The 26527-nt window shown below is 39.0% G+C and overlaps 2 long non-coding RNA genes across 2 annotated transcripts; one reads left to right on the top strand and one right to left on the bottom strand.

The window, feature by feature from the left end:
* The first annotated feature begins 12918 nt into the window (after positions 1-12918).
* LOC147833850 (uncharacterized) lies at positions 12919-18749 on the top strand. Its single transcript, XR_015507187.1, has 3 exons — positions 12919-13031; positions 18098-18306; positions 18675-18749. It is a non-coding gene; the product is annotated as an uncharacterized LOC147833850 (long non-coding RNA).
* Positions 17506-25862, bottom strand: LOC147840763 (uncharacterized). The gene is made up of 5 exons (XR_015507202.1): positions 22220-25862; positions 21254-22065; positions 21035-21115; positions 19938-20338; positions 17506-19426 (listed from the first exon to the last, which is right to left on the bottom strand). It is a non-coding gene; the product is annotated as an uncharacterized LOC147840763 (long non-coding RNA).
* Positions 25863-26527: the final 665 nt, after the last annotated feature.

Raw genomic sequence — 26527 nt, 5'->3', positions numbered from 1 at the left:
GTTTGAGCGAGGCCTTTAGATTGACTCCTGTTGTGTCAGAGTGAAAAGCATGTTTTCTGCAAAGCTCATCTCTTCTCCTTGTCCGCAAGTTTTGTGAGTCATCTTCAGGTTCTCCAACACTGTGCTTCCAATTGCTTTCGCTTCTTAAAAGATTACATCGGAAAATGTCTCGGATTGTGTGAAAATGTCTGGGAAAATAATTGAGAAACAGCACGTTCAGCTCACATGTGATTCTCCTTTTCAGAACTGACAAAGAAAGAACAGATTGTATTATTTTAAAGCCAAGAATATTACAGGTGTTTTTCACACACCTGCTTTATACTAGATATTCTCTAAAAGTATTGTGTCCTTACTTTTCTACAATATAGGCAATACTAGCTGCAGTGCCTTTTACTATTATTAGCACAAATGGTAAACATTTTGTCATTTAGCAGATGCTTAAAATTGAGGAGGCATTCACCAGTTCAAGAAGAAGAGTGTCACATCCGTCTGTGACCACCTGAGGGCGCTGTAGTGCACTAGGACTTGTAGGCACTGCAGCGTCCCAGGAAAGAACTACATTTTCATACATGCCCCGCGCACACACCGGAACACCTACACTGACCTGTCATCACATCTGTTTTGTGTTGCCGTTGATTATCTGGACTATTTATACAACCATTTCACCACAGTTTGTCATCGCGTCGTTTGTCTACCTTGTCTGTCTTGTTCCCAGTCCTGCAGTAAGTTTGATATTCTTAGTTGTTTGTTCCTGATCGTTTTTTTTTGTATTTTTGCTTAGTCTAGTTTTTCGAGATTTGTTTCCTGAGCCTTGTCTCTGTTTTAGTTTCTGATTTTGTGGTTTGTTTGTACTTTGAACGCCTTGTTTTATGTTTTTGCACTGTAAATAAATCTGCACTTGAATCCGCAATCTTTTGTTCCCGTTTTGATATTGTTTTGATCACGCTAACGTGACAAAGAGGCAATACACATGTAGCAGAGGCCAGCTAGTAAGTGCTGTTCAGGTAAACCTCACTCCTCTGACCTCTAATGCTGTGTTCACACCAGAAGCGGAACGCACTGATAAATCGCGCTTTTCACACGTAAATAGCCGCATGAACATTTGAGTTTACTTGCTTCATTCATGCATCAAATTCACTTCAGAACAGACGTGGATTTGCGCAATGGGCAGGGCTTCTGTCTGCCTGGTGACGTTAGCTTCATTGCTAAATGCCTAACATGGATTTTAGAAAGAAAATAACAGTGTTTATGTGCTTTGTGAAGGCTGAAAAACAGTGTTGATATGTTTAGGGCCATGTCTAAGTCCACTAGATCCTTTCAGAGGTGCATCCAGCTCTGTGAGCTCATAAACTCCTCCAGAAACTGAACCTGGATGACGGAGGCTTTCAGCGGTGGTTCTGACTGAACCGAGCCCAGTTTAATGAACTGTTGTCGGGGTCGGCTGGAGGATTTTCTCCGGGGCACCAACAACAGATGCTACGTCACAATCACATCCCCACAAGAGCAAGCTCCTGATTGGTTAACGCACCGTGAATGTCTGCTTAAGTTCAGATTTTTGAACTCGAGCGATTCACGCGAAACGCGCAAAACACTCAATTCGTGCCGCGCCATTCTCACAGCGTCATTTGCGCAATTCGCACCACAGGATTTCTATGCTCGCGATTGCATTGACTTAACAAGAAAATCACTCACGCTTGACACACCTTCCGCGTCTGGTGTGACCACAGCATAAAGCCTGGTTTATACTTCTGTGTCAAGTGACCGGTGTGACCCATGGTGCACGCAATGCACCATGCATTTACACTTCTGCGCGTTGTTTCTGTTGGTCTGCATTAACACTTCCGAAACGCTAGTTGGCAGTGAGGTGTTTATGTTCCTCTGTGTTGAGTTTCTTTGCTGGTGTTTTGTTTTTTCTGAATGCTTCCTGAATGTACAAGTGGGTCAAACTCGCTCATTTTGAGGCAGGAACCAGCGGACGTACAACAACATGAACAACATGAGGTAAAAACAAAACAAAACGTTTCATCCGGAGCTCCTTCACGGGACTCCACACTTGTAAACAATTGCTCCATCAGGCTCGCGCAGCTTTCGGTCCCTCCCAGACTCGTCAGCGATACCAAGCCAACCAATCACAGAGCTTGCGCTACCCGTCATTGCGACGTCCAGTTACATTTTTTGAGTGGTCAGCGACAGTCACGGCGTAGGGCTATGCGTCAACGTGTAGGCTGAGCCGTAGCATACGCATGTGCTTGACATGTATAAATCAGCCTTAAAGGCGCTCTAGCTATCGATGTTAGCCTGAAAGAATTGTTTCACACCACATTTTAATTCTCTAAGGGTGCTTTCACACTTGGTTCAATTGCCTGGATCATACCAAAGTTTGATTGTGCCCTCTTGCCACCTCCTCCTGGTTTGTGTTCACACCGTCTTTTTTCCTTTTGAACCCCGGTATGCTTGCGTCATTGAGCTGCTGTTGTGTGTACAGCTGTTGCTAGGTGATGGACACGAAAGCAAGGCACCAAAAATGGAAAGGAGTCCGCACATCATGGTCATTCTGTTTTACTGAATCTTTTGGTTTTGAACATACAGAAAGTGACTCGCATCTATCTGTCGCAAAAATAGTATAACCGTTAAGAACGTAACGCGATGTCTGTTTTTGGAGGTGACAAGCAGACGTTATCACTGTGTTTGCAGTCTCGCTTTTCACCAAGGTACAGTACATTATACACACACACATGAATGAATGTTATGGAAACAATAGTTTGTTGTACAGTTGGCTGTTGTACAGTTCACTTCCGTTATTTGGTACGATTGCATTCACACCAGAAGTGAACAGTACCAGAGTTTGCATGAAACATATCCTAGACCACTTCTTTCAGGCAGACTCGGATACGTTTAATGGGTGCGCCCCCGAGTTCAGAAGACACGTTAACACTAGCTAAAAGTACTGTACTCTGACGTCAACCGAACCCGGGTGCGGACCAAAAGTGCTAGTGTAAAAGCACCCTCACTTTCTCATCCTTTTATTTGTCACATATCTGTTATGGTTCTTTCTTCTATCATACATATGAGAAGATAAAGTGAACAATGCGAACAAAGCCAGTAAGAATTGACTTCCAAAGTATTTATTTTTCCTACTATAGATGTCAATGATTAGAGGTTTACAGCATTTTTCAAAGTATCTTCTTTTGTGCTCAACAGAACCACTTGAGGGTTTGCAAACTGTGGGTGAATTTTTATTGATGGGTGAATATCTTTAACAATATGCTTTGATAAAAAAAAAGTTCACTAAAATTATAAAAACCAATTTATAAAGTAAAGTTGTCTTGTTTTAACAATTTTGTTTATGTCTTATTAATTAATCTGTATCTGTGTGTGTGTTTTAACCAAAACTGCAGGGCCCCTCCACTAATTTGGCACTCTTGGTTAACATGAGCACAGAAGAGACTTTTTTTGGTATTTTGCTCAAAATGTTCAACAAACTGCTCTCAATGTGAACAAACAACTGTAAATAAAACACAGCTTCATTCAAAAGCAAAAATGTGCCACAGTTATTGCCACCTTTTTAAATTTACATGAGCAAAATATTTATAAAAAATACTGTAAAATACTTTTACAAATATTTCCTATTGATATTTTTAGTAAACCTGGATGACTAGGAGCTGAAAACTGTTCAACCATGACCATGGTATAAATATGAGGTAACACAAGGCCAAACTCACTCAGTCATTCATCACAAAGCAAGGCCAAACAACAGAGCTGTGATTTGCAGGAAACGTTGAGCTTCACAAATAAGGGAAACCCACAGAAAATGCTCAATTCCACAGTCAAATGTAAGGACCCTAACACTGGGATTCTCAACCGAAGGCCTGCGGTCCACTAGTGGGCCTCAGCGATCCTGCAGGTGGGCCGTGAGATAAAATGAACTTAAATATTACTATAATTATTTTATTTAATTATTAGATATATCATATTTAAATTATCAAAGTAGCTAATGGTATTTCTCGCTTTCTGTGATTGAATAAGCTAATTCGGACTCGGTGCAAAAACAGCCTTACTATTAAATGCAGACTGTGGCTTAAATATCCAACCGCTGCACGTCAACTACTATGTTCTCAGTTGTATAAATTAAACCATCATGCAAATTGAAAGGTAACGATGATTAGAGTTATAGTCGCCAGCTCACGCGTGCCTCATGCCCGTGACTCATACTGTATCAGAGTCGCACAAGTACATTGATTCAAATCTATGCGTGCTGTCATTGAATGAACACTTTAAAATATCCGTATAGTTGTCCGAATGAACGTAACGTGTTTATAATGGACGCGTGCCCGTACAGTAGGATCCAGCGAGATTCGGGGGTGTTTAAGTGAACACTTGTTCTCTGTTCCTGAAAGCAAACTCCAATAATGTGCAGCTACAAACCAAACCGCCTTCAGATCGATGTGTTTCGCATGTTTTTATGGTGTTTTACATTTATTTTTAATAGATATGAATGGTGGATCAATAGATGAATAGTAGTAAGTCTAATTTAAAGCAGTAGGGGTTACTTATGTAGGGGTACATATTTTATTTTTTGTGTGACGACCGTTACAAAGGACTGGATATCTATAAAGAATTAATGTTCTCATATTTTTGAAAACATTTGAAGTTCTAAAGCAGCTGTGTCCTTGAAAAAGACGTGTTAGTGTCATTTGAAACTGAATTGGAAATAGCATTATTTTAATATAGTCAGTGGTCGACTGAGGTGGGCCGGTCTAAGGATTGAGACTCCAGAGCTAAAAAGGAGCCCCACTCCGGCCCTGAATAGCATTATCTAACGGCATAACTGTTTATGTACTTCTAAGATGTTGTGTTTTCTTTTTAGACGGCCACTACTGTATTATTATTACTAGTATAAGTGAAACAGTCTGCATTTATTTGTTTATTGCACACAAGACAAAAAGAACTTTGTATTACCTGAAATCTTTATTTTTGACTGATAAACAGTTTGTGATAGCTGAAAAGATCTGTACTTTTAAGCACTGTAATTTTATTTATTTTATACGTTTTATTTTGTTTAGGGTTTCAGCCCTTATAATAAATAATAAATGTAAACCCCACTGATCTTTGTTGGTCTTGTTTATTAATTTTCTGAGGCCTCACATATTATACCCAAAACATATCCATAACTCATTAAGAGAATAAAGACAATCTATTTAGACTATGCGCCTGGCTCACAGACTATTTTTCCCATCCTTAAAATAGCAAAAGTAGATTCGGACACTCCCTTAGTGGTTTTGCGCCATTCACATTAGACTTTACACTTAGATGGCTAAAATAGAACTCAAAGTGTTGTGAAGGATTGAGTGGGCAAAAAAACTCAGCTGGAGATTTGCAGAAGTTAGTTTGGACTTGAGGTCAGAAACTCTTAAATAGTACAGTGCGACATCATCAAATTGTTTTAAACAAAATGTCTCGACTGTCATTCAAATATAAACTTTTTTTTAAGCAAAAGCTTAAACAATGAACACATTTTTCCACACAGCCTTCTTTTGGGCAACAATATTGTGTGTGCTGTTTGTATTTAGTAACCAGTTGATTTGACAACATTCTGCTGTGATTTTTCTGCAGGATTTTCAATTACGCTTGACGCTGCACAAATTAGATTTGAAGGTAAGGATTTTTGATCAACAAACTGCTTCTGCAAGTCAAAACAGGTCAGACAGATACTATATTTAATGGAAGCTGACAGGCCGCTGTGGTTCTGATTCAAAATACTGTGAATGTACAGATGAAATGGCATGTCAGCAGAAATAAGGTAACTATGGATAATATGCCTACATATGAAGTAAAAGCAGCACAGTTCAGTGTGCATATATATTATCAACCCCCTCCAGCCTGTCCTGCTTCACTAGAAACCCACTGCTTTTATTACTTTGTACATAATAGAATGACTATACTTTTATATTTAATGAAACTTTCTAAACATTTTACATCTTATTTACTCTACTGGTCAAAAGTTTGGAAACCTTAAACGTTTTTTTTTTTTTTTTTTTTGTGCTCACCAGGGCTGCATTTAAGTGCATTTGATCAGAAAAACAAGAAACATCTTTGATTCTAGTCATTACCAAGCCAGCCGACGTTTCTGTGTGGAGTTTGCATGTTCTCCCTGTGCTAATGTGGGTTTCCCCTAGGTCCTCCAGTTTCCTCCACAAAGAATTGCGAACTAGTCCAGCTGGGACTCGAACCTGTGACTGTCTTACTGTGAGGCGACAGTGCTACCCATTGAGCCACCGTGCCTCCATAAATTCACACACTTGCAAATGCTCTGAAATAGCACCTAATTTAATCGAAATAATTCATACTTGCAGCTTGCATGCGACCTCCAGCTGCAGCAGAATGACACATCCGCCAAGGAAAGCTCACATGTAATGATCCAAACAAATGGCCACAAGACAGAGTAAAAAAAGTGGGAGAGAAAAAAGGCGACAAAGTCGTGACAGAAGTTTTGTGTTTGTGTGTGTGTGAGAACTTCTCATTGTACAGAGGAGGTTTTGAAGTTCCCCATGAGAACCGGCCTGCCTCTTTCTTCCTGTCAGCCCTCCAGATTGTTGTTTCTTCTGCACCGCATTCTTTCCCTCCATCCTGCACAAACGAGTGTCGGGTTGCACTCAGCACCTGTTGGGGGTTGAAAGCATGTGGGATTAGACTGTTCACAGCTAACGAGTTCAAGGACTCCATTACTGCGTCTACAGAAGCGGCCAGACACAGCAGTGGTCGCAGGGCCAGGTGGAGATGTGTGATAGAGACAGAAACTGTTTTCTGGTTGTGTTTGCTGCTTCCTTTATAATGAGCAGAGACATTCACTTCGCGGATTTCCTTCATTTGGAATGACCTGCTGCGCCACATGATTTAAGCTAGATGACGTATATCATGTCGTTGTTTAAATAAAAGAAGTTGGATAGTGTTTTTTATATATATTAAACTTGCAAATTTAAAAATAGATATACACTACCTGACAAAAGTCTTCTTCCATCCCAGTTATAATAGCAACAAAAAATAACCTGACTTCTTGTTGACCATTTGGAAAAGTGGCAGAAGGTAGATTTTTCTGAAGATTTATCTGTTGAACTGCATCCAAATCATCACAAATACTGCAAAAGACCTTCTGGAACCCGCATGAAACTAAGATTTTCATAGAAATCAGTCAAGTTTGGTGAATTAAAAGTCATGGTTTGGGGTTTTGCTCAGTGTGGAGGTGTGCGAGAGATCTGCAGATTGGATGGCAACATCGACAGCCTGAGGTATCAAGACATTTGTGCTGCCCATTACATTACAAACCACTGGACAGGGCAACTTCTTCTGCAGGATAGCGCTCCTTCTCATACTTTAGCCTCCATATCAAAGTTGCTGAAAGCAAAGAAGGTCAAGGTGCTCCAGGATTGGCCAGCCCAGTCACCAGATATGAACATTATCGAACATGTCGGGAGTAAGATGAAGGAGGAGGCATTAAAAATGAATTTAAATAATCTTGATGAGCTCTGGGAGTCCTGCAAGAACACTTTCTTTGCCATTCCAGATGACTTTATTAATAAGTGATTTGAGTCATTGCAAAGATGTATGGATGCAGTCCTCCAAGCTCATGGGAGTCCTACACAATATTCATTGTTATTCCACTGCAGCATGACTTTATATTCTATACTGTACATTATTTCTGTTAAGTGGCTTAAAATCCCTTAAAAGTGGCTGTTACTTCTAAGACCCGAGATATATACTTCCCCCTCATACATTCATATAAACTGGAAGCCTAAACCATAACTTTAATGGCATACATGCATAAGTCATTAATTTTCATGCACTTCAGCAGACAGAAAACTGTTCGTTATACGGATTATTTTTCTGTCGAGAGTCTGACTAGACCAAATGTCCTCTCATACTGTACTCCCTACAAACACCCTTAAGGGTGCACCTCACAGGCCTCAATATTGTGAGATTTGAACTCACACCAAGAGAGAGAGAGAGGTGACCCCCCTGACGGGGAAAAAAAAAATTAAGAGGAAAGGAAGTGAGAGCGATAGATCTGATGTCATCTTGAATTAATGACAAGGAAAGAGTGAGAAAAATGGAAGGAAGCAGCACACAAACAGAGTGATGGATGGAGCCGCGCAGAGATAAAAAGCTTAGATATTCGCAAGGTTCCGCAGATGGAGGTGGGGGTGGGAAAGGCAGGAGAAGAGAATGAAATGAAGAGGGGGGAGAAAAAATTAAAGAGGGCAAGAAAAAACAGCAAGACAGAATTTTAGCGCCTGAGGAGATGGCATGAGCGAGCATCAGAGAGAAAGAAAGAGAGAGAGAGGCGCTCTGAAGAAGGAGAGAGTGGCCAGACGAGCGTGACTGTGTGGAGCAGGTGTATTAAACATGCTGATGCCTTTAAAACAGACAACAGACTATAAATTACTGCAGCGCCTGTTATTAGTGCAGCACAAGAGCAGTGAAGTATAGAAAGACTTCAGTTACCACCCTACACCCATACTAATGCACCGAGAGAGAGAACAAGAGTAATTAAACTACTGAAAAGAAAGAAGTGGAGTGGAGAAGTGCTGTTCAGGTGATGGAGGGATGGAGATGGAGAGAGAGAGAGAGAGAGAGAGAGGGGTGATAAAGAAGTAATGAAGGGGACCGAATATGAGAGTGTGCAAACGGCAAGAGCTTAGTGCTCATTAAAAACACAGGCCCCATTAGAGAGCAAACTACCCGTTTGAAAACACACACACACATACAAAAACACACACTCATATGCACACACACTCCCTGAATGAGTGCAAGAGGCTGAGGAGAAAAGAGAAAAAGTGAGGAATCTGGTTGTAGGACGTTGTCACTGTTCTAAACAATGTTGTTTCATTATTTCCCTGAATAAATCTTTGTCTTGTGTCTGAATTAGCAGTTAAAGTTACCCACGCTTGTATATTAACAATCACTGATCTCTTTAATATGTCGATTTCTTTACCTAAATAAAATAGTTCTCACTAAAATGATCTTCTGTCATCATTTACACTGTTAACAGTTTTGTAAATGACTCAATATTTAACTGCAATAGGAACTGTGTTTTACTGTAGGGCAGTTATGCAGTATGTTGCTGTATTTTAAAGTTGCATTGTGGAAAGTACTGTATACAGCATATACAGCAAGATAAATGGTGCTGCGTATGTAAATACAGCATTTTTGCTGTAATTGACTTGCAGTAAGTTACTGGTGAACTGCTGCCAGCAAGTTACAGTAGATAGGGGAGAGCAGGGCACGAAGTAACACTTTTTGGTTTTGGCCAAATAATGAATAAAGTAATGGGGTTAGACCAACTATTTGTTCTTTACCAACAACACACAAGCCTCTCCTACAAATGAGCACTGGTTGTATGATCGCCAGAGCTACGGTTTCTGTATAGAATTGCAAAAAGTGTCATGAGTATAAATGTTACTATTTACCCCACCTGCGGGGCAGTCAGAGGGTTAGTTGTAACACATGCTTAAAAAGGCAGATTTCACTAAATTAATTTAAATCCAGTTTATTTTAAATAGTAGCTTTATTTCCTCAGAACTTAGCTCATTGTATTTTTTATTCTTTATAGCACAGTATGTTTACTTATCTATTGGATAAACACATTTGGATTTATTTGGATTATCCATCATTATACAATGCATTTATTTGTAGTATTAGCGATAAAATATATATTTTTTGTCTATTGAAAAATATTTTCTATTAAAAACATTTTATTTAAAAAGTTCCAAAATACACTCAAAATTTAAAAAAATTACTTGTTCGTTTAGTTGGTGTCCGTCAAACACCCTGTTACAACTAACCCCGCTGTGTCGTGTTTTCCTCAAATCTGGCTTACAGTCACTCTGTTTTTACATCTTTGAAAATGGCTCCATCTTTTAGCCTAGAAGACGGTCATCACAACAATATAAGATTTTACGTACATACTTACACAGATTTTTTAAAGTAAAAAAAAAAATACTGACTATAATAAAAAAATATTTTTATGCTGCAAAAACGGTTTCTCTTGTGTTTCTCATCCAAACTTCGCCCATTTTTTTTGAATAATTGGCAGGAAGAAGTCTGCCGACACTGTGGTGAAAACCTCAGAAGCATGCCATGGTTAACCCTGAGCTAATACCTTAAAACTCCGTGTTACATTTTACCCTGCGTAACTTTGTGCCCCGTGCTCTCCTACTACAGGAAATTGTTAACAGTGTAGGAAAAAGAAGAATATTCTGGAATTCTTTTTCCATATATTGACCATGAATGAGGACCAAAGTAAAGCTCCTAGTCTTGTGAAGTCAAGTGTGCGAACAAATTTTGATGCTAAAGTTTTTGAGTGGAAAACTTCATAAAAAAGCCTGTGCGCCTCAATTAAATAGCTTTAGAAAGCTTGGAAGTTACTAAATTATAATTTGCTGATTTTATATACTTTTTGATTTTCTAATCTCCTGTCTATTTTATATTATACAGCGGGGGAAATAAGTATTGAACACATCGGCCCCTATCACACACCCGGCGCAATGTGGCGCAAGGCGCGGCGCAATACTTGTTTGCTAGTTTCAGCTTGGCGCAAGAGTGGTTTTGAGACGTTGCGTCACGGTCTTTAAATAGCAAATGCATTTGCGCTCATATGTGCACCCATAGGCGTTCTGGTCTAAAAAGGAAGGCGTTCTGAGGCGTGTTGCTATTTTAAGAAACTATAATAGATTTTTCATTAGACCAAAACAAACCCGGTCTAAACTCGCTTACACACTGCTTAATAGCCTACACACAAGATGTAGAGCAATACGCAAATATCTTTTTATATGAAAAAATTTAAATATTAAGGATATATAGGATGTAATAAGAATAAATATAGGATATAAATATAAAGGATTAAAATGTTACAAAACATTATTTTCTAGCCTACATAAATATGAAAAACCACTGTTTTTTTTTGCCTTCTTCATCTCGGGAGGCTTTTTCAGTTCATTCATAACAATTTGCTTTTGTATAATGTTATTTTTATTAGCAGTATTATTTATTATATCCATATTTATATTTGTTTTATTAAAAACAAGCTTAGATTTGCCCACTTTTTAGACCATATGGGGCACAGCATGTGTTTTAGGATATAACTCAGGTTTTTGACCACACTTCGTTATTATTGTTCATTTATTCATTTGCTGGAAATTTAAACTGAATTTAGAAATAGGTTTGAAACAAATATTTGCTCTTAACTTATGGCACGACGCAGCTGGCTCATAAAGGGAATGGGAGATGAGACTCTGGTTTATTCTCAAAACACACCTATAACTCATTAAGAAAATAAACTCAACCCTTTTAGACCATGCGCCACAGTGCAAAGCAGATTTTCCTGTTTTTAAATTAGCAAATATGGATTCTGACACCCCCTGAAAGCGTTTGCACCCTGCGCTTTCCGTTTTGTACATGGACCACCAAAATAGAGCCCATGATGTTCTTTTTAATGGAAATAATATTTCTAAAGAAAAAATCAGAAAAAAAAATATATTTATGGGTAATAAAAATGGAAATACGCATGGAGAAATTACTAAACTACTGTAATGTACTTACGCTTACTCTTTTTAGTGATGGCAGCTTAAAGACGCCTCTCATATGGTGAATGAAGTCACATGAATTTCTCAGGTGTGATTTTTTTTTTACAGACTTCAACAGAGTGTAAATATCTTGATGGTTCTGTGGGTCTCCTCTGTCAAATCTGATCTTTATTTTGTATTTTCTATTTGATTCAAGTCAGGTGATTGGCTGGGCCAATTCACAGCTTGATTTTCTTTCTCTGAAAGCATTTGAGGGTTTCCTTAGCTGTGTTTTGGATCATTGTCTTGCTGAAATGTCCACCCTAGTTTCAATTTCATTATCCTGTAGATGTTGGACTGAGGCAGCGAATTTTCATTTACAATGGCGAAGGGCAGAGGGTTGCTGAAACTACTGAGAGATTTCAGCTGCTGTCTGGGCTTTCACTGTCTCTCTTCACCTCCCTTTCTTCATGTTCAATACTTTATTTCCTGTGTCATTTCATTTTATTACACATATCTTTATTTGTAAACAATAGATTTGTTTTCTTTACATATATGTATTTCTTTGGTTTTTACCAACATCTGGTAAAAATTTCAAGTCAACAGCTAGAAATATGTTGACGTGTTCAATACTTATTTCCCCCACTGTATATTACACATTGTATTTTAAGACTATAGATGTCTGTATGATATCTGTCTATATGTCAGGTCTCTATGACATGCAAAATATGTCTATATGGCTTCTATTTCAACTTAAATTATTTTTTAAACAAATGGAAATTTATATTTTGCCTCTCAGAAGAAACATGGTTGGATTTGTTATTTTTTTTGTCTTAAAAGTAACACCCCATTTTTTTTTTTTTTTTTTGGGAGAAGAAGCTTAGTTTATAACTCCTTTAGAGTTAAACACCCCCAGTTTTATCATTTTTGAATCCATTCAGTCAATCCCTAGTCTGGCGGGAGCCCTTTTAGCTTGGCTTAGCTTAGCTTAGCATAAATCATCAACTCTGTTTAGACCAGGGGTGATGAACCCAGTTCCTAGACACCCGCACAGTTTAGCCCCATACCTGCTCCAACAAACTTACCTGTAGGCTTCAAACAAGCCTGAAGGACTCAACAAGTTTGATCATGTGTGTTTAATTAGGGTTGAAACTAAACGTTAGCCCTAATTCTATTAGGAAGACCTAATGTCACATCACTCATTACAATCAGTTTTTCGCTAAAAAGACCCATACAGATTCTGATAAGATCAGCGTATAGTTAAGGTGTGTGTGCACCTTGGGCGTTTTACTATGTGGTCACGTGTTGATTGGTCAGTTGAGCGTCTCAATATTTGGGCTTTGGTCACATGGTCAGGAAAGAGACAAAAATGGATTGAAAGTTTTGCTCTTGCTGATTCCTGCTTTGCTCCTGTCCATCTGCTTTGGCTCTATTGCTATCTGGCTTACTTTGGAGCCATCTCTCTGTTCTCAGGTAACTTTATTTTACATTTAAGCTGAGTACAGCTTGATTAATATCATATGTTCTTATTATTTCATGTTTTATCATTTTACACAGTTATTTTGGAACTAATTCACTTATAACCATAACATATTTTTGTTGTTAAATGATTTTATTTTCAAGTATTCTGTGAATTACTTTTGACTTAACATTAACACTTGGCTGCCCCATATTGCAATACAACACAATCACATAATAGCAACAACACTCTCTCACATTTTTAGCTTCTAAGACTGCCCTCAGTATTTCAATATCATGTTCATCTTTCTGCTTTTTCTAGTAGAACTGAGTTTGACCCCTGGTTTACACCATTTATTAGCATTTCATTCAAAAATTACCAAAGAATTTAGATGATTATCCAACTTCAAGCTTGACTCTTTTAGTTAACTAGTTAACTAAGACCAATGGAAAATTAAAAGTTGCTTTTTTTAGGCTGATATGGCCAGGAACTACACTCTCATTCTTGTAAGTTAAAGGGCACCTAGTTTACCCCCCTTTTTCAGATTTAATATTAATATTATGGTTCTTCTGAGTGTGCCAGCTTAGGTTAAATTCAAAACAGATATTTTATTATAATGTAATTTATATAAAGTGTTTATTTGGGGGCGTGTACACAGGTCACTGTTTTAGGGGTGTGTTGCTTCACATAAAAATAAGTTTCGACTTCCTGCCTAACTTAACAAGGGGGCAGAGCAAAGAGATCCCCTGCTTTGTGTTTGGAAACAGACAGGCAAACAGAGAGAATAACAGAGAGAAGCAACATTAGTGAGAGGACCAGCATTCAGCAGTACATGTACAGACCAAGCAGAGACTATAAAATCATTTGTGTCTTTGTATAGATTTACTGCCCACTGTGTACTAGTTTAAAGTTCCGAGCTTGTACACCGAGACTAATAGCCACGCACACTGAATTTAACTGCGGCACCGGATTTGCCGCTCAGACCTGCGACACGGCACACCAGGCGCCTGTTTCAGTAAGGAGGTTCAAACAACTCAGAGTTTAAACTTGAACTCTGAGTTGATTTACAGAGAGATTAAAAACTCAGAGTTTTCGGTTTCAGAATAGCTGATCTGAGTTGGGTCAATCAACTTCGAGTAGACCAACTCAGAGTTAAGCGCGCACACCGTGACTATAAAAAGGCATTATCAATGGAGCGCAGACATTACGAGTGACTATGGCAACATCTTATAAAAGAGATCACCATTTCTTTCTCCAGCTGAACTTGATTTGCTCATGCAAAGTTATAGCAAATATGAGCGTATATATTTGAAAAGAAGCAACCATCAGTGAAGAAAAGACAGTTAGCGTGGGAAAACAGCTGCTCAAGTTAATGCCTAATTTCACTTTTTAAGTATTTAAATATTTAAGCATAATAAAATAGGTAATGTAATTTGTGACGTTTATTTTTTTTTCAAAACTTTTTTACACATTTATTAGTTTTAAATGATTTAACAGTGCACTTGTGTGTCTGCCTTTTTTATTGATCAAGTGATAGAGATTAATATAACATTTAGAAGGTAAGCAGTACTAAAAATAATTTTTAGAAAGAATAATAATCCCATTAATCTAGTTACAGTGCATGTCGAAGGTAAATTTAATTTAATTATTTATTAAAAAAGGACAAGCCATTCTCGTACAGTTCTTCTGTGTGTGACTAAAATGTAGGCAATAGCTATGTTTCCATCCAAATATATTACATAAATGTATGTGCAAAACTGGAATATTGCATAAAAGATGCGAATAAAATTCCATACAACGAGTCAAAGAGAAAAGACAATGCTGAAACACAATGAACACGTGGGGGCGTCTGAAGCCATGAGACGCGGAGACTCTTGACACGCACCAGACGTTCGGAGGTAATTAATAATATACACTAATACTGAAACAGTTAAGGCATTTTAGAATGACTAACACAATAAGACGTGTTACAGTGTGCTCAGCCTGCTGGTTTGTTTATTTACACACATTTTCATTATCATATGATCATGATCTTTTTTTTAATGTACATACTGTAATTTGTTCAGTAAAAGTGTTTCCATCGTAGTTTATGCGCACATTTTCTATCGAATAAAAGTTTATCCTACTCAGTTATGCGCGTTTTTTATGCATATTTTAAAAAGTTATGTGCATCATGACGTTTCTATCAATCGTTTTTATGCACATATCCAAAATGGATGAAAATATTAAAATAGGTGGGTAGAAACATAAGGCTAAGACGAGAAATACCGCTTCATCTTTAAAAAAGGGGAGGAGACAGACAGAAACTCTGAGTTTAGAGAATAAACCTGCTTTTGACCAGGTCAGATTCACAGAGTAAGTTACCACAGTAACTGACTCTGAGTTAAAGTTACCTTTCTTTCAGAAACAGGCTTGACTTACCTTGCTTTCTCGAGTTTAACAAACCTGCCATTTTGAAACGGAAAACCCAGAGTATCTCTCATTTAAGGGTTAAAATACTCTGAGTTTTCAGTTAACCTCCTTTCTGAAACAGGGACCAGATGCGCACATTCACATGTTATTTAAAATGAAACTATTCAGATGGCGCCCTGTGGTGCGGCGGAAATATGAACAGTGTCTTGGGTCATTGCCGTTGTGTGTACCCTCATAGAAACCTATTTTAGAATTCTAAAATGCATGGCGTTGCACGTCACCGAGCGGCACTTCTGGTGTGTGACCTGCTTAAGGCAAGTTCGTTATTTCCAATGAAGGGATGCGCACGTGAGGCAACGCTCTCGCACTTTCCAGCTACACCTAGTTAAGATCACAGGGAGCTTTTGTGAACGCAAGAAATGCAAACGGCTGAAATTTAAGGAATACGCAATGAAAAGTACACATCGTCACGTTACAATTATAAGGTTCTATCTGTGTTCTGAATGATTTTGAGATATTGAGCTTCAAAGTTTTAGCATTCCATAGCAAACAGTATGTGTGTAACATTTGTTTGTTTTTTTTAATAAAAAGTCTTAAAATGTAAACAACTTATAAAAAACATCCCATAATGTAAATAAGTTGTCATTTAATAAGAATATGTAAATAACTCAGTTTTGAAAAAAATGTCAGAAAGAACCTTATAATTCTAAGATGACGAAATGTTTGCAAACCCACCTAAAGTTACAAACAATGGCACCGATTACATTGATCATGTGGTAAATGTTGAACTTGTGTTGAGCCCAATGAGCCATACATCTAAAAATAGAGCAAGGGTGTTCTTATGGTAACATCACTTTGACTCACAGGCTGAAAATGGCGGACGTAAACAACAAACTGAGGATATGGTAATGTGCACCTGTCAATCATTATTGGCGGACGAGGGGACCGCACTCCTACGTCAAGTTGCGGTCGATCTAAAAATCGTTCCAATTAGTCCACCGTTTTTATGTGGTGAAATAGAAAAAAAGGACAGGGTTTCACCCAATATGATGGTCTATACACTATACCTACACACATGTCTGTCCAAACAGCTTGAAAAGTAGATTTTTCATCATAGGTCCCTTTAAACTTGCTACGCTAAGCTAAAAGTTCTCCGGCCAGGGGTGCGTTTCCCAAACAACAACGTAACTCGTGGCTAAACTATCATAGTACGATGCATCGTTTGGGAAAAGAATGATGTAGTGACGAGTGTTTCCCAAAACCCCTAGTTTCTCTGTTGCAGATCCATCACTTGAACCATGTTAGCTATAATGTAAAACGGCCATAATGATGCTCTAAACAGGGTGGAGTAACTACTTTAGAGAAGAACACCATCATTTCTTTGTGCAAACTATATTGTTTATATACACAAAAACGCATTTAAAATAGAATCCAATAATAGATTTGGTAAAAACATGCACCTGGTTTCCATATTAACTGAAATATATGTAAATGGCACATATAGGGTCTATGTTTGTTTTACTAATATTATTGAAAATCTGACATATCCTATGATAAAACACGTACTCAACACGTATTCAAATCATGTATAAATCATATAAATATATAAATAATGAGGCCATTTATTAAGAAATGAAATTTAATATTTATTATGTATTAGAAATGAAAAAATCATACTTTAATAATTATATTAATAATATTACTGATGATGATGATGATCATGATTATTATTATTATTTAGTAAATTGTTTATTTATTTATTTTTTTTAAAGAAAAGTATACTTTTACAATTTGATAGAGCAGAAAGTTCTAACCAGCAGGCCCATGTCATACAGTATACAGTACAGATCATACAGTAATTAGTACAGATACTTAATGAATAACCAACTATAAATTAAAAGCATTAACGTATGCTATGTTTTGTTTTCACAAGCTTTGGAGATGTAACATAAATTCTGCTTTTAAATAATAGGTCACCTATAGCTTTCGCCATGAGGCTGTGTTCAAAATGACATCAATGTTTTCAAAGTGCACTGCGAAGGGAGCACAATTGTAAATATGAAGATCGCTAAAACTGAACTGTAAAATAGTTAGAAAGCAAATTACACCAACGATAGATGACCTTAATGCTTTTTTATTTTTAATGAATCCAACTTTGAATGTTCTAAATGAATAAGGCATAGGGGGGATAAGTGGGAATAGAACACAGCCAGGAACTATGTTTCTAACTACAGCTTCAGAGGTGAAGTTGTGAGTGCTCAAGTTTGCAACACAGTTTTTGAATGTTCGTTGGAGCAATGGATTTGGGAAACGGCGAACCAACAAAGTATATTTGTAACGACGGAACTCGCAACCTTAGTTGGCAAACGATGGTTTTGGGAAACGCACCCCAGAATGTTCTGAATGGTTTAAACATGGTAAACTGTTATAGGAGTTAGCCTTTTTTAAAACGAAAAAAGGGTCTTTTATTAAACATCACCAAAAAAAAATATTTTAGAATTATTTCTATCAGAAGTGTAGATTTGCTAGATTTTTTTTTTTTTTTTTATAAATTCATATTTAACTGACATTGTCATGCATTTACAAATTCCATTGCATTTGCAGTGTTGTTGAAGAATACCGAAGCCACTTCTGAATTCAGACTACTGATGTTGTATCTCTTAATCAGATGTAGGAAGAGTAACAGAAACAGACGGAGCCTCTGAGAGACACAGAGCGACTGCTGAGCAACTGCTGTAATGAAATAAAGATGTTCTGGAATGATGCCTGGCGCTCTGGACACCAGCAGGGATCTTCACAGAACAAACCTCTCACAGGCTGGAGCGGGCTGAACCACAGTCGCTATACTCCACGGCCTTCAGCTGTCTTATTGTTAATGCAAGTATACATGTTTGAATGGAGAAAGACTGAAACCCCCAATAAATAGTGTGTGCCTAGCTTATGTCACGTCACTAATAAAACTGAACAAACATAATATCAGGGCAATATATTGTTTTGATGTGGTCTAGCTCATGGAGTGGTACAACACCACATGCTATCATTACTCTTTAATTGAATTATAGTTGCTTAGTCATGGTGTGGTACGAAGCAAAGATAAATAAGGATCCATAGAGCAGATTAACCAACAGCTTGCACCAGCATAAACTCTCTTTTGGGGTAAATAATAAATAAAGTACTGACATAATGATGGCATAATTTTCAGTTTTGGCTGGACTGTTATTAAGATACATCTTTATCCTCGACAGACATTCAAACTATTGCTTAATTACGAAGAGGGTGATCTGAAGATGAGATTGACTTGATTGAATGCAGGGATAAAGGTAATCACACTTTCTCAGTCCATCTCTTGTGCTCTCTTGCATAACGCTGCAGTGTAATACTCCCCATAAACACTGATCAGGCATAACTTTATAGCCACATTTCTGATATTGTTTTGGGTCTCCCATTTTGCTGCCAAAAGAGCCCTGACCCATTGAGGCATGGACTCCACTAGACCATTGAAGATGTGCTTTGGTATTTGGCACCGAGGTGTTTTCGGAAAATCAAACGTGAGTGTACATGGTGTGAATTCTGATAGTCGGCAGTGAGCAGAAGAATATAACATTTCCCAGCTAGCAAAATTCAGTGGCTCAAATCTGGCCCACACCAGACACCTACAACTGGCCCACATACCGCATGGAATATTGGCACTTGGGCGGTCTGCTCCTGTTTGCCAGATCTGGTCCACAAGCCATAGCAATAACACGTATCAGCCAAAATTCAACCATATGAACCAGAACTGATCCTATTCTGGGCTACAGTTTGCTTTTATTCTGGCCCAAATCTGACCCACACCAGACACTTACATCTGGACCACATAATGAATGTAATGATGGCTCTAGGGCGATCCGCTACTGTTTGTTAGATCTGGGCCACAAATACGCCAAAGCAATACCAAATTATCAGACAGAATTCAACCAAATGAACCAGAACTGATCCTATTCTGGGCTACAGTTTGCTTTTATTTTGGCCCAGATCCGGCCCACACCAGACACTTACATCTGGACCACATGCTGAATGTAATGATGGCTCTAGAGCGGTCCGCTACTGTTTGTTAGATCTGGGCCACAAATAGGCCAAAGCAATACCACATATCAGCCAGAATTCAACCAAATGAACCAGAACTGATCCTATTCTGGGCCAGTTTGCTTACGTTTGCTTGTAACGGTAATGTTACATCGGTCATACTTTACAATAAGGTTCATTAGTTAATGTTAGGTAATGCATTTACTAACATGAACAAACAATGAGCAATACATTCACTACAGTATTTATTCATGTTATTAAACGTTAGTTAATGAAAATACAGTTGTTCATTTTTAGTTCGTTAACTCATGGTGCATTAACTAATGTTAACAAGCATGGACTTGAATGTTAATAATGCATTAGTAAATGTTCAATTATGATTAATAAATGCTCTACATGTGTTCATAATTAGTTCATGTTAGTAAATGCATTAAATTATGAACCTTATTGTAAAGTGTTACCGTTACATCTTTGAGCCAGATGTAACATATGGGGGCTTTTCCTATGTAAATTAATTTGATTTGATTTGGCTTGCATTAAACTTTATTTGTTTGAGCAATAGATGGGAGAAACCAAGAGGCGAAAATATTTGTTGGATCATTGGCTTTGGTGTTGTAGTACAATCTGAAAAGGTAAGTTATTGCAGACATAGGAAAATTAAGACTTGTATAACAAGATTTGAGACCTATATTTAAGTGAATTTAAGACTTTTTAAGGTCTAAAATTTTCAACCCGGGCTCATTGTGGAAATGTAGCCCCGCGGACGTTTCTGCGGACCGCGATTTACGTCCCGGGAGGTACGTATTCGAGCGTTTTTTTGTTTTCGCGGATCCGCGAGAGGCCGCTGTGCGCGCTTTTTCGCATCTCGGGTGGGCGCCTCTCGAAAAAAAAAAAAAAGCCCCGTCTTCGATTTCGACCGCGTTTTCGGATCCCGCCGCGTTCTCGCCCTTATTTTCCGGATTCCGTTTTTCGTCTTACCTGATTTCCGGAACCCGCCGTTCCCCGGACTCGATCCCGGTCGTCGTCCACCGCGGCCGGCTCCGGCTCGTCCTCCTCCTCCGGGGCCTCTGCTCCGCCAACGCAACGCTGTGAGCTAGGCGGACAAACTGATTGCGTCGGGAAAGCCCTCCACTCGGAGGCGAGCCGTCGGCCGGCGAGCGCGAAGAGGAGGGGCGGAGCGGCGCCACACCGCCCCGTGGCGTTCGCTCGAAAAAAAACAAACGCGGCCTTTACGTACCTCCGGCCACGTAAATCGCGGTCTCCAGAAACGTCCGCGGGGCTACGTTTCCAGAATGAGCTTGGTTTGAAAATTTTGTTTTTGTTTATTCTCATATTGCAATATATAGCGCATGATGGGCCCTATCATACACCTGGCGCAATGTGGCGCAAGGCACGGCGCAATAGTCTTTTGCTAGTTTCAGCTTGGCGCAAGAGTCGTTTTGAGGCGTTGCGCTACGCTGTTTTAATAGCAAATGCATTAGCGCTCATATGTGCGCCCATAGGCGTTCTGGTCTAAAAAGGAAGGCGTTCTGAGGCGCACTGCTGGCACAGAACAAAATTGTTTTCCATACAATTGTCAGTGGTCATAAGGTTATGCCAGATTAGATGAGTTGTAATTCAACTCAACTAATCTGGCATAACCTTATGACCACTGACAATTGTATGTGAAACAATTTTGTAACAATTTACGCATTCACTCACTCGTGACAAGATCTTCAGATTAGAGCTGCGTGATATTGGAAAAAACTGAATTCGAGACATATGCTTGCTATTCTATTGTATGTAAAGGGTTGCTGTTGGTGGATGCACGGATGCATTACAGTAGTACAAAGGGATTTAATGCGTTTGCATTGTGCTGTTTGTAAAATAATGTATATAATGCAACTAAAAAGTAATCAGTAATCAACCAATCACATGGCAGCCACTTAAAGGGATAGTTCAACCAAAAAAAAAGGGAAATTTACTCAATATTTACTCACCCTCAAGTGTTTCCAAATCTTTAGGAGTTTCTTTTTTCTGCTAAACACAAGATTAAAAAGTTTGAAAAACTGATAAGCAGAGTAGAAAACCAAATACAATGGAAGTCAATGATTACAGTTTTCCAACATTTTTTCTAAATAACTTATTTCAAGAGTTCGCCCTTAGCTGATGATTGATTATAAAGCTTGTTTGGCATGCTGTCCCGGCCGAGAGCCCTGAACTCGTGAGATCCTCGAGCTCGTGGCTCCCATTGTTGCAGGGCGAGAGGGAAGTCCGAGTTCAGGTAGGTCTTGAGTACTCCCCTGCTTGATAATGTTGGAAGTAGAATAAAATGCTATAAAGTGTCTATGCTGTCAATTTAGATTAGTCAATTTACTTATGTTACATGTTTTTGGTCTGTGGGAGGAAACCGGAGAGCCCGGTGAAAACCCACGCAAACATGAGGACAACATGCAAACTCCACACAGAAACACCGACCTGGCCAGGTAGAGTCCGAGCCGGTGGCATTCTTGCTCGACCGTGGTGCTAACCACTAGGCCTCCGTGCTGCCCTGACAAGGAAATGGGAGGAGTAGGGGTGGAAGGGGGGATTCTTCAAGACGAAGATGGTTGAGGTAAGATACTCTGGTTATTTACAGTGGTTAAGGAGTCGTCTGATTGGTGAATCAGCGTTAGCTAATGTGGACCAGGTGCTATCAATCATAGGCGCGTGCTCCTCTCGAAATGAGTTTAAAAATAAACTTCACTTTGTGTTCAACAGAAGAAAGAAACTCAAACTGGTTTATGACACATCTAGGGTGAGTAAATGATGACAGAATTTTCTTTTTTGGGGTTGGGTGGGGTGGGGGAACTATGCCTTTAATGCATTTAGACAAGAGGGACAAAGAAAAGTTCAGCACATTTTATGCACAATGTTAATTCAGAGTGCCACTCAGACATATCGCAGTGCTCTTTCAGTTAATGCACAGCTAAAAAGACGTGTTTAAAGTCTTGAATTCATTGTGTCTACTGTCAGAGCACATCAGATCATTTCTGGAAGCTGGCTCCAGCTGCAGGTGGCACAGTGCTGTAGCTAAAAGCAGACTCGCCTTACTTTGAGTGAACCCTTTGTATCTGTAATTGCCTTCATCCTAATGATTTGACTGAGGTTTTTATTTGACGAGCGTTTCTGAAATGTATTGAAGTCCTAGTTATAGAATTTTTAAAATCTATTTAAAATATTACTGGAAGCCAATGATGTAAAGACCTGCGGACTAGTATGATATGCTCTGGTCAGAATCCTGGCAGCAGCACTGTGGATGAGCTGCAAGGGTCTAATGGTGTTTTTGGGAAGGCCAGCGAAGAGTCCATTACAGTAGCTCACCCTGTCGGTTTCTCCAAGTCTTGACTGGAAATATTCTTACAATAATTTTGATGTGATAATATGCTGATTTAGACTACTTTGACTCCAGGATTACACCTAGATATTTGCTGATACTTTTTTGTCCCCTTTTACTAATATACATAGTAAAAATGCTGGATTCCACACAATTTGTTCAATTTGTCAACCAACATAAACCAATTAAGTTAGCTTAACAAATGAGTGGATTGAACATAAAACAATCAAGTGATCCTCAAAAAATCTCAGTAATTGTGTTGTTTCAGCTCATTTTAATGAAGTAGTTTAAACAAGCATGAAAAAAATACTTTTGAGTGTACATTCACCTTGAGAACTTCATTTTTGTTCCCGAATGTTTTCATTTTTCTCTTTGTGATGCATCCAAGTACTTTTGTTTCATCAATACATTGGCTATAGCCAGGGGTTATAGCCAGGGCTTGACATTAACACCCGCCAAATGTGGGTAGATTTCAGCTGTGGTGGGTTAAGCCTGGTTTAAACTTCTGCATGAAATGACCGGCGTAACCCACGGCGCGTAGCTGTGCATTTATACTTCTGCGCGCTGTCCCTGTAGGTCTGCATTAACACTTCCGAAACGCTAGTTGGCAGTGAGGTGTAAATGTTTCTCTGTGTCGAGTTTCTTTGCTTTCTTTGTTTTTCCTGAACATTTCCGGGATGTACAAGTGGCTCAAACTCGCTTATTTTGAGGCAGGAACCGGCAGACGCGCAACAACTTTAACTATGAGGTAAACACAAAACAAAACTTTCCATCCGGAGCTCCTTCACGAGACTCCACACTTGTAAACAATCACTCCATCAGGCTCGCACCATTTACGCGGCTCTCGGTCCCGCCCAGACTCGTCAGCGCTACCAATCCGACCAATCACAGAGCTTGCGCTACGCATTGCTGCGATGTGTAGTTACATTTTTTGAGAGGTGCACGTCAGCGACGCTGACAGCCACGGCGAAGGGCTATGCGTCAGCGCCGTAGCATACGCCGGCGTTTGACGCAGAAGTATAAATCAGCCTTTAGACAGACACTCCCACTAGCCACTTTGGCTGGTTGAAAATATTTTTGAAGTTACCAGAGCTGCCTCATCCCTGAAGATTGGAATTTTAATTTAAGACCGCTTGTCAATATGCGTGCAAATGTGATCTTAGAACTGAGAAGCAGCACGATGAATAACTGTTCGCGCTTGAAAAAGAAAGCAGGTAAATACAGAATGAGAGGATGAGCAGGATGAGCAAGATGAGACCAAGGCGATTCTCGCTTACTGACATTGTGAGCGAGGCAGAGTTGATGTGATGTGCGCAAGTGCTTAAAATCTCCTGTTTCCTTGCGCAAAACAACTGTGCCTGGAAACGCAAGTGGTGCGCTCATTTCTCTTTGAAATTGATTGGAAAAAGTGGTGCTCGTGCACCCACAGTTCTGCTACTTTAAAAAGATCTCCAGATTGTTTGTATGCAGCAGCTGTTGCCGCTTTCACTTTTACCAGTCATTGAAATAATTGGTTTGGTGTGGACAGAGAAAAAAATGGTAGTTCCTTAGTGTCGAGCCCTAAAGTCATGTGAAATAAAAAAAAAAGTTAAGGAGGTATGTGGACTTAACACATAATTAAAAAAAAAAAAAGTAATTTTCGCATGCCAAAGTCAAATTTATGCATATAAAATATACAGTTTCCCAAAAACAAAATTGTGACTAGTGAAAATGGTAAGTAGCTATTAACATTTGAAAACTACTAGCCATAGTGGCTGGTGATCACAAAAGTGTCAAGCCCTGGTTAAAGCCATTAGGTCATAGGGCTGAATGGATCATGGTAAGGCATAGCTGTGGTAAGCAGTTTGTTTTCTTTTTCCATTATTTGTCCTTGTCTATGCATATAGAGGATAAATGTGAGTAGTGCCATGATTGAGCCTTGTGGGACTCCATTTCACGGATCTCTCACATAGTGACGTCTTCATTCTAAGTAACTCCTGATCCATTTAGGGATCATCCCAGATTTCCAACCAATTAAGTGAACTGACAGTTTCAACAGCACTAAGTTCAAGCAGTACGAGCATTAGGCAAGTAGACATGGTCAAAATGATCTGCTGAAGTTCAAACCAAGCATCAGAATGTGCAAAAAAACGTTTAATTGACTTTGAATGCAGCATACAGTCTTTATTGGTGCCAGACAGGTTGGTCTGAGTGTTTCAGAAACAGCTGATCTACTGGGAGATTTACACACAATGATTCTCCAGAGTTTACTGTGAATGGTCAGAAAAAAAGAGAGTATCTAGTGAACAGCAGGGGAGGAATGCCTTGTTGATGCCAGAGGAGAATTACCAAACTGGTTTGAGCTAATAGATAAGCAACAATAGCTTCACCCTCACTCAGCTAGAAGATTGGAAAAGGGTTGACTGGATATGCTGGAACATTCGGATGCTGTAGGGTCAGAATTCGGCTTAAATAGCATGAATGCATAAACCCATCTAGCCTTGTATGTCTTGTGATTTTGCTGCTGGTGGTGTAATGGTGTGTATGTATGCTTTAGGTTCCTTGGTATCAATTGAGCACTGTTTAAAGGGCGCCTAAGATGCAAAATCGACTTTTGAAAGCTATTTGAACAGAACTGTGTGTAGTATAGTGTGTCCACTGTTATATTGAAGTGATCAAAACATAAAGAAATCTCTATTTTAAAATTTACTGATGTAACTTTTTTAAATTTACTGACGTTAAAATAGGATCCAGGGTGGCACAGTGTCGCCTCACAGCAAGAAGGTCGCTGGTTGTATGGAATTTGAATATTCGCCCAGTATTACGTGTGGGTTTTCACCAGGTGCTCCAATTTCCCCCACATTTCAAAGACATTGAATAAAACTAAATTGGCCTTAGTTTATGTATGTGTGTAAAGGAGTGTGTAAGCATTTCTCAGTAATGGGTTGCAGCTAAATGGGTATCCGCTGCATAAAACATATGCTGGAATAGCGGTTCATTCCGCTGTGGCGACCTCTGATATAGAGACTAAGTCGAAAGAAAATAAATAAATGAATAAATGAGTGCAAATCCCAGTGATTTTAAGACCCACTGCAACGCGATGTAGGAGTGTAGTTTTCCCTGCCCACCAAATTGGTTGAGCGGATTAACGTTTTACCATGTTTATAAACATGTCCACAGAACAGGATTTGCTAAGAAACTGGGATGAAAACTTTACTTGTTATTTTGATTCATAAACTAAATCTCTGCTTCATTTATGTCTGTCACTGACTGCTGTTTATCTGATGTAAAGCAGCAGGAGAAACAAACACGCATGTCGGAACAATGGGAGAACCATCTCATTTGCATTTAAAGAAGCAGGCAACAAAAACAGCTACAATGACATCAGACCCCAAAATATTCATCAGGGTTAATAAGTGATCTGATGGGTATTTTGAGCTGAAACTTTTTAGACACAAAAGACCCCTTTAAACTTACCCGACTGCATATCGTAATGTTTTGATTTTGTGTCTAATTGCGTATACATTTTTACGAGCTTGTTTGTTGTACACGTTTGTTTCTGTTTCAAGCTGCTTCCATGTTCTACTTTTCCAGCATTTAAGTGTCCCTGCAACAAAATGATGTCATGCCGCACGTGTTGCTGTTTCAGTGTGAAGTCAAGAAAGAGGTCTAACTCTGTGCCACCTCATAAATGTGTTA

The sequence above is a fragment of the Danio rerio genome, chromosome 14 (assembly GCF_052040795.2).
Source record: "Danio rerio strain M-AB ecotype USA chromosome 14, GRCz13ab, whole genome shotgun sequence".
Classification (NCBI taxonomy): Eukaryota; Metazoa; Chordata; class Actinopteri; order Cypriniformes; family Danionidae; genus Danio; species Danio rerio.
The sequence above is the reverse complement of the archived record's forward strand: the minus strand, read 5'-3'. Positions and strand labels throughout refer to the sequence as shown.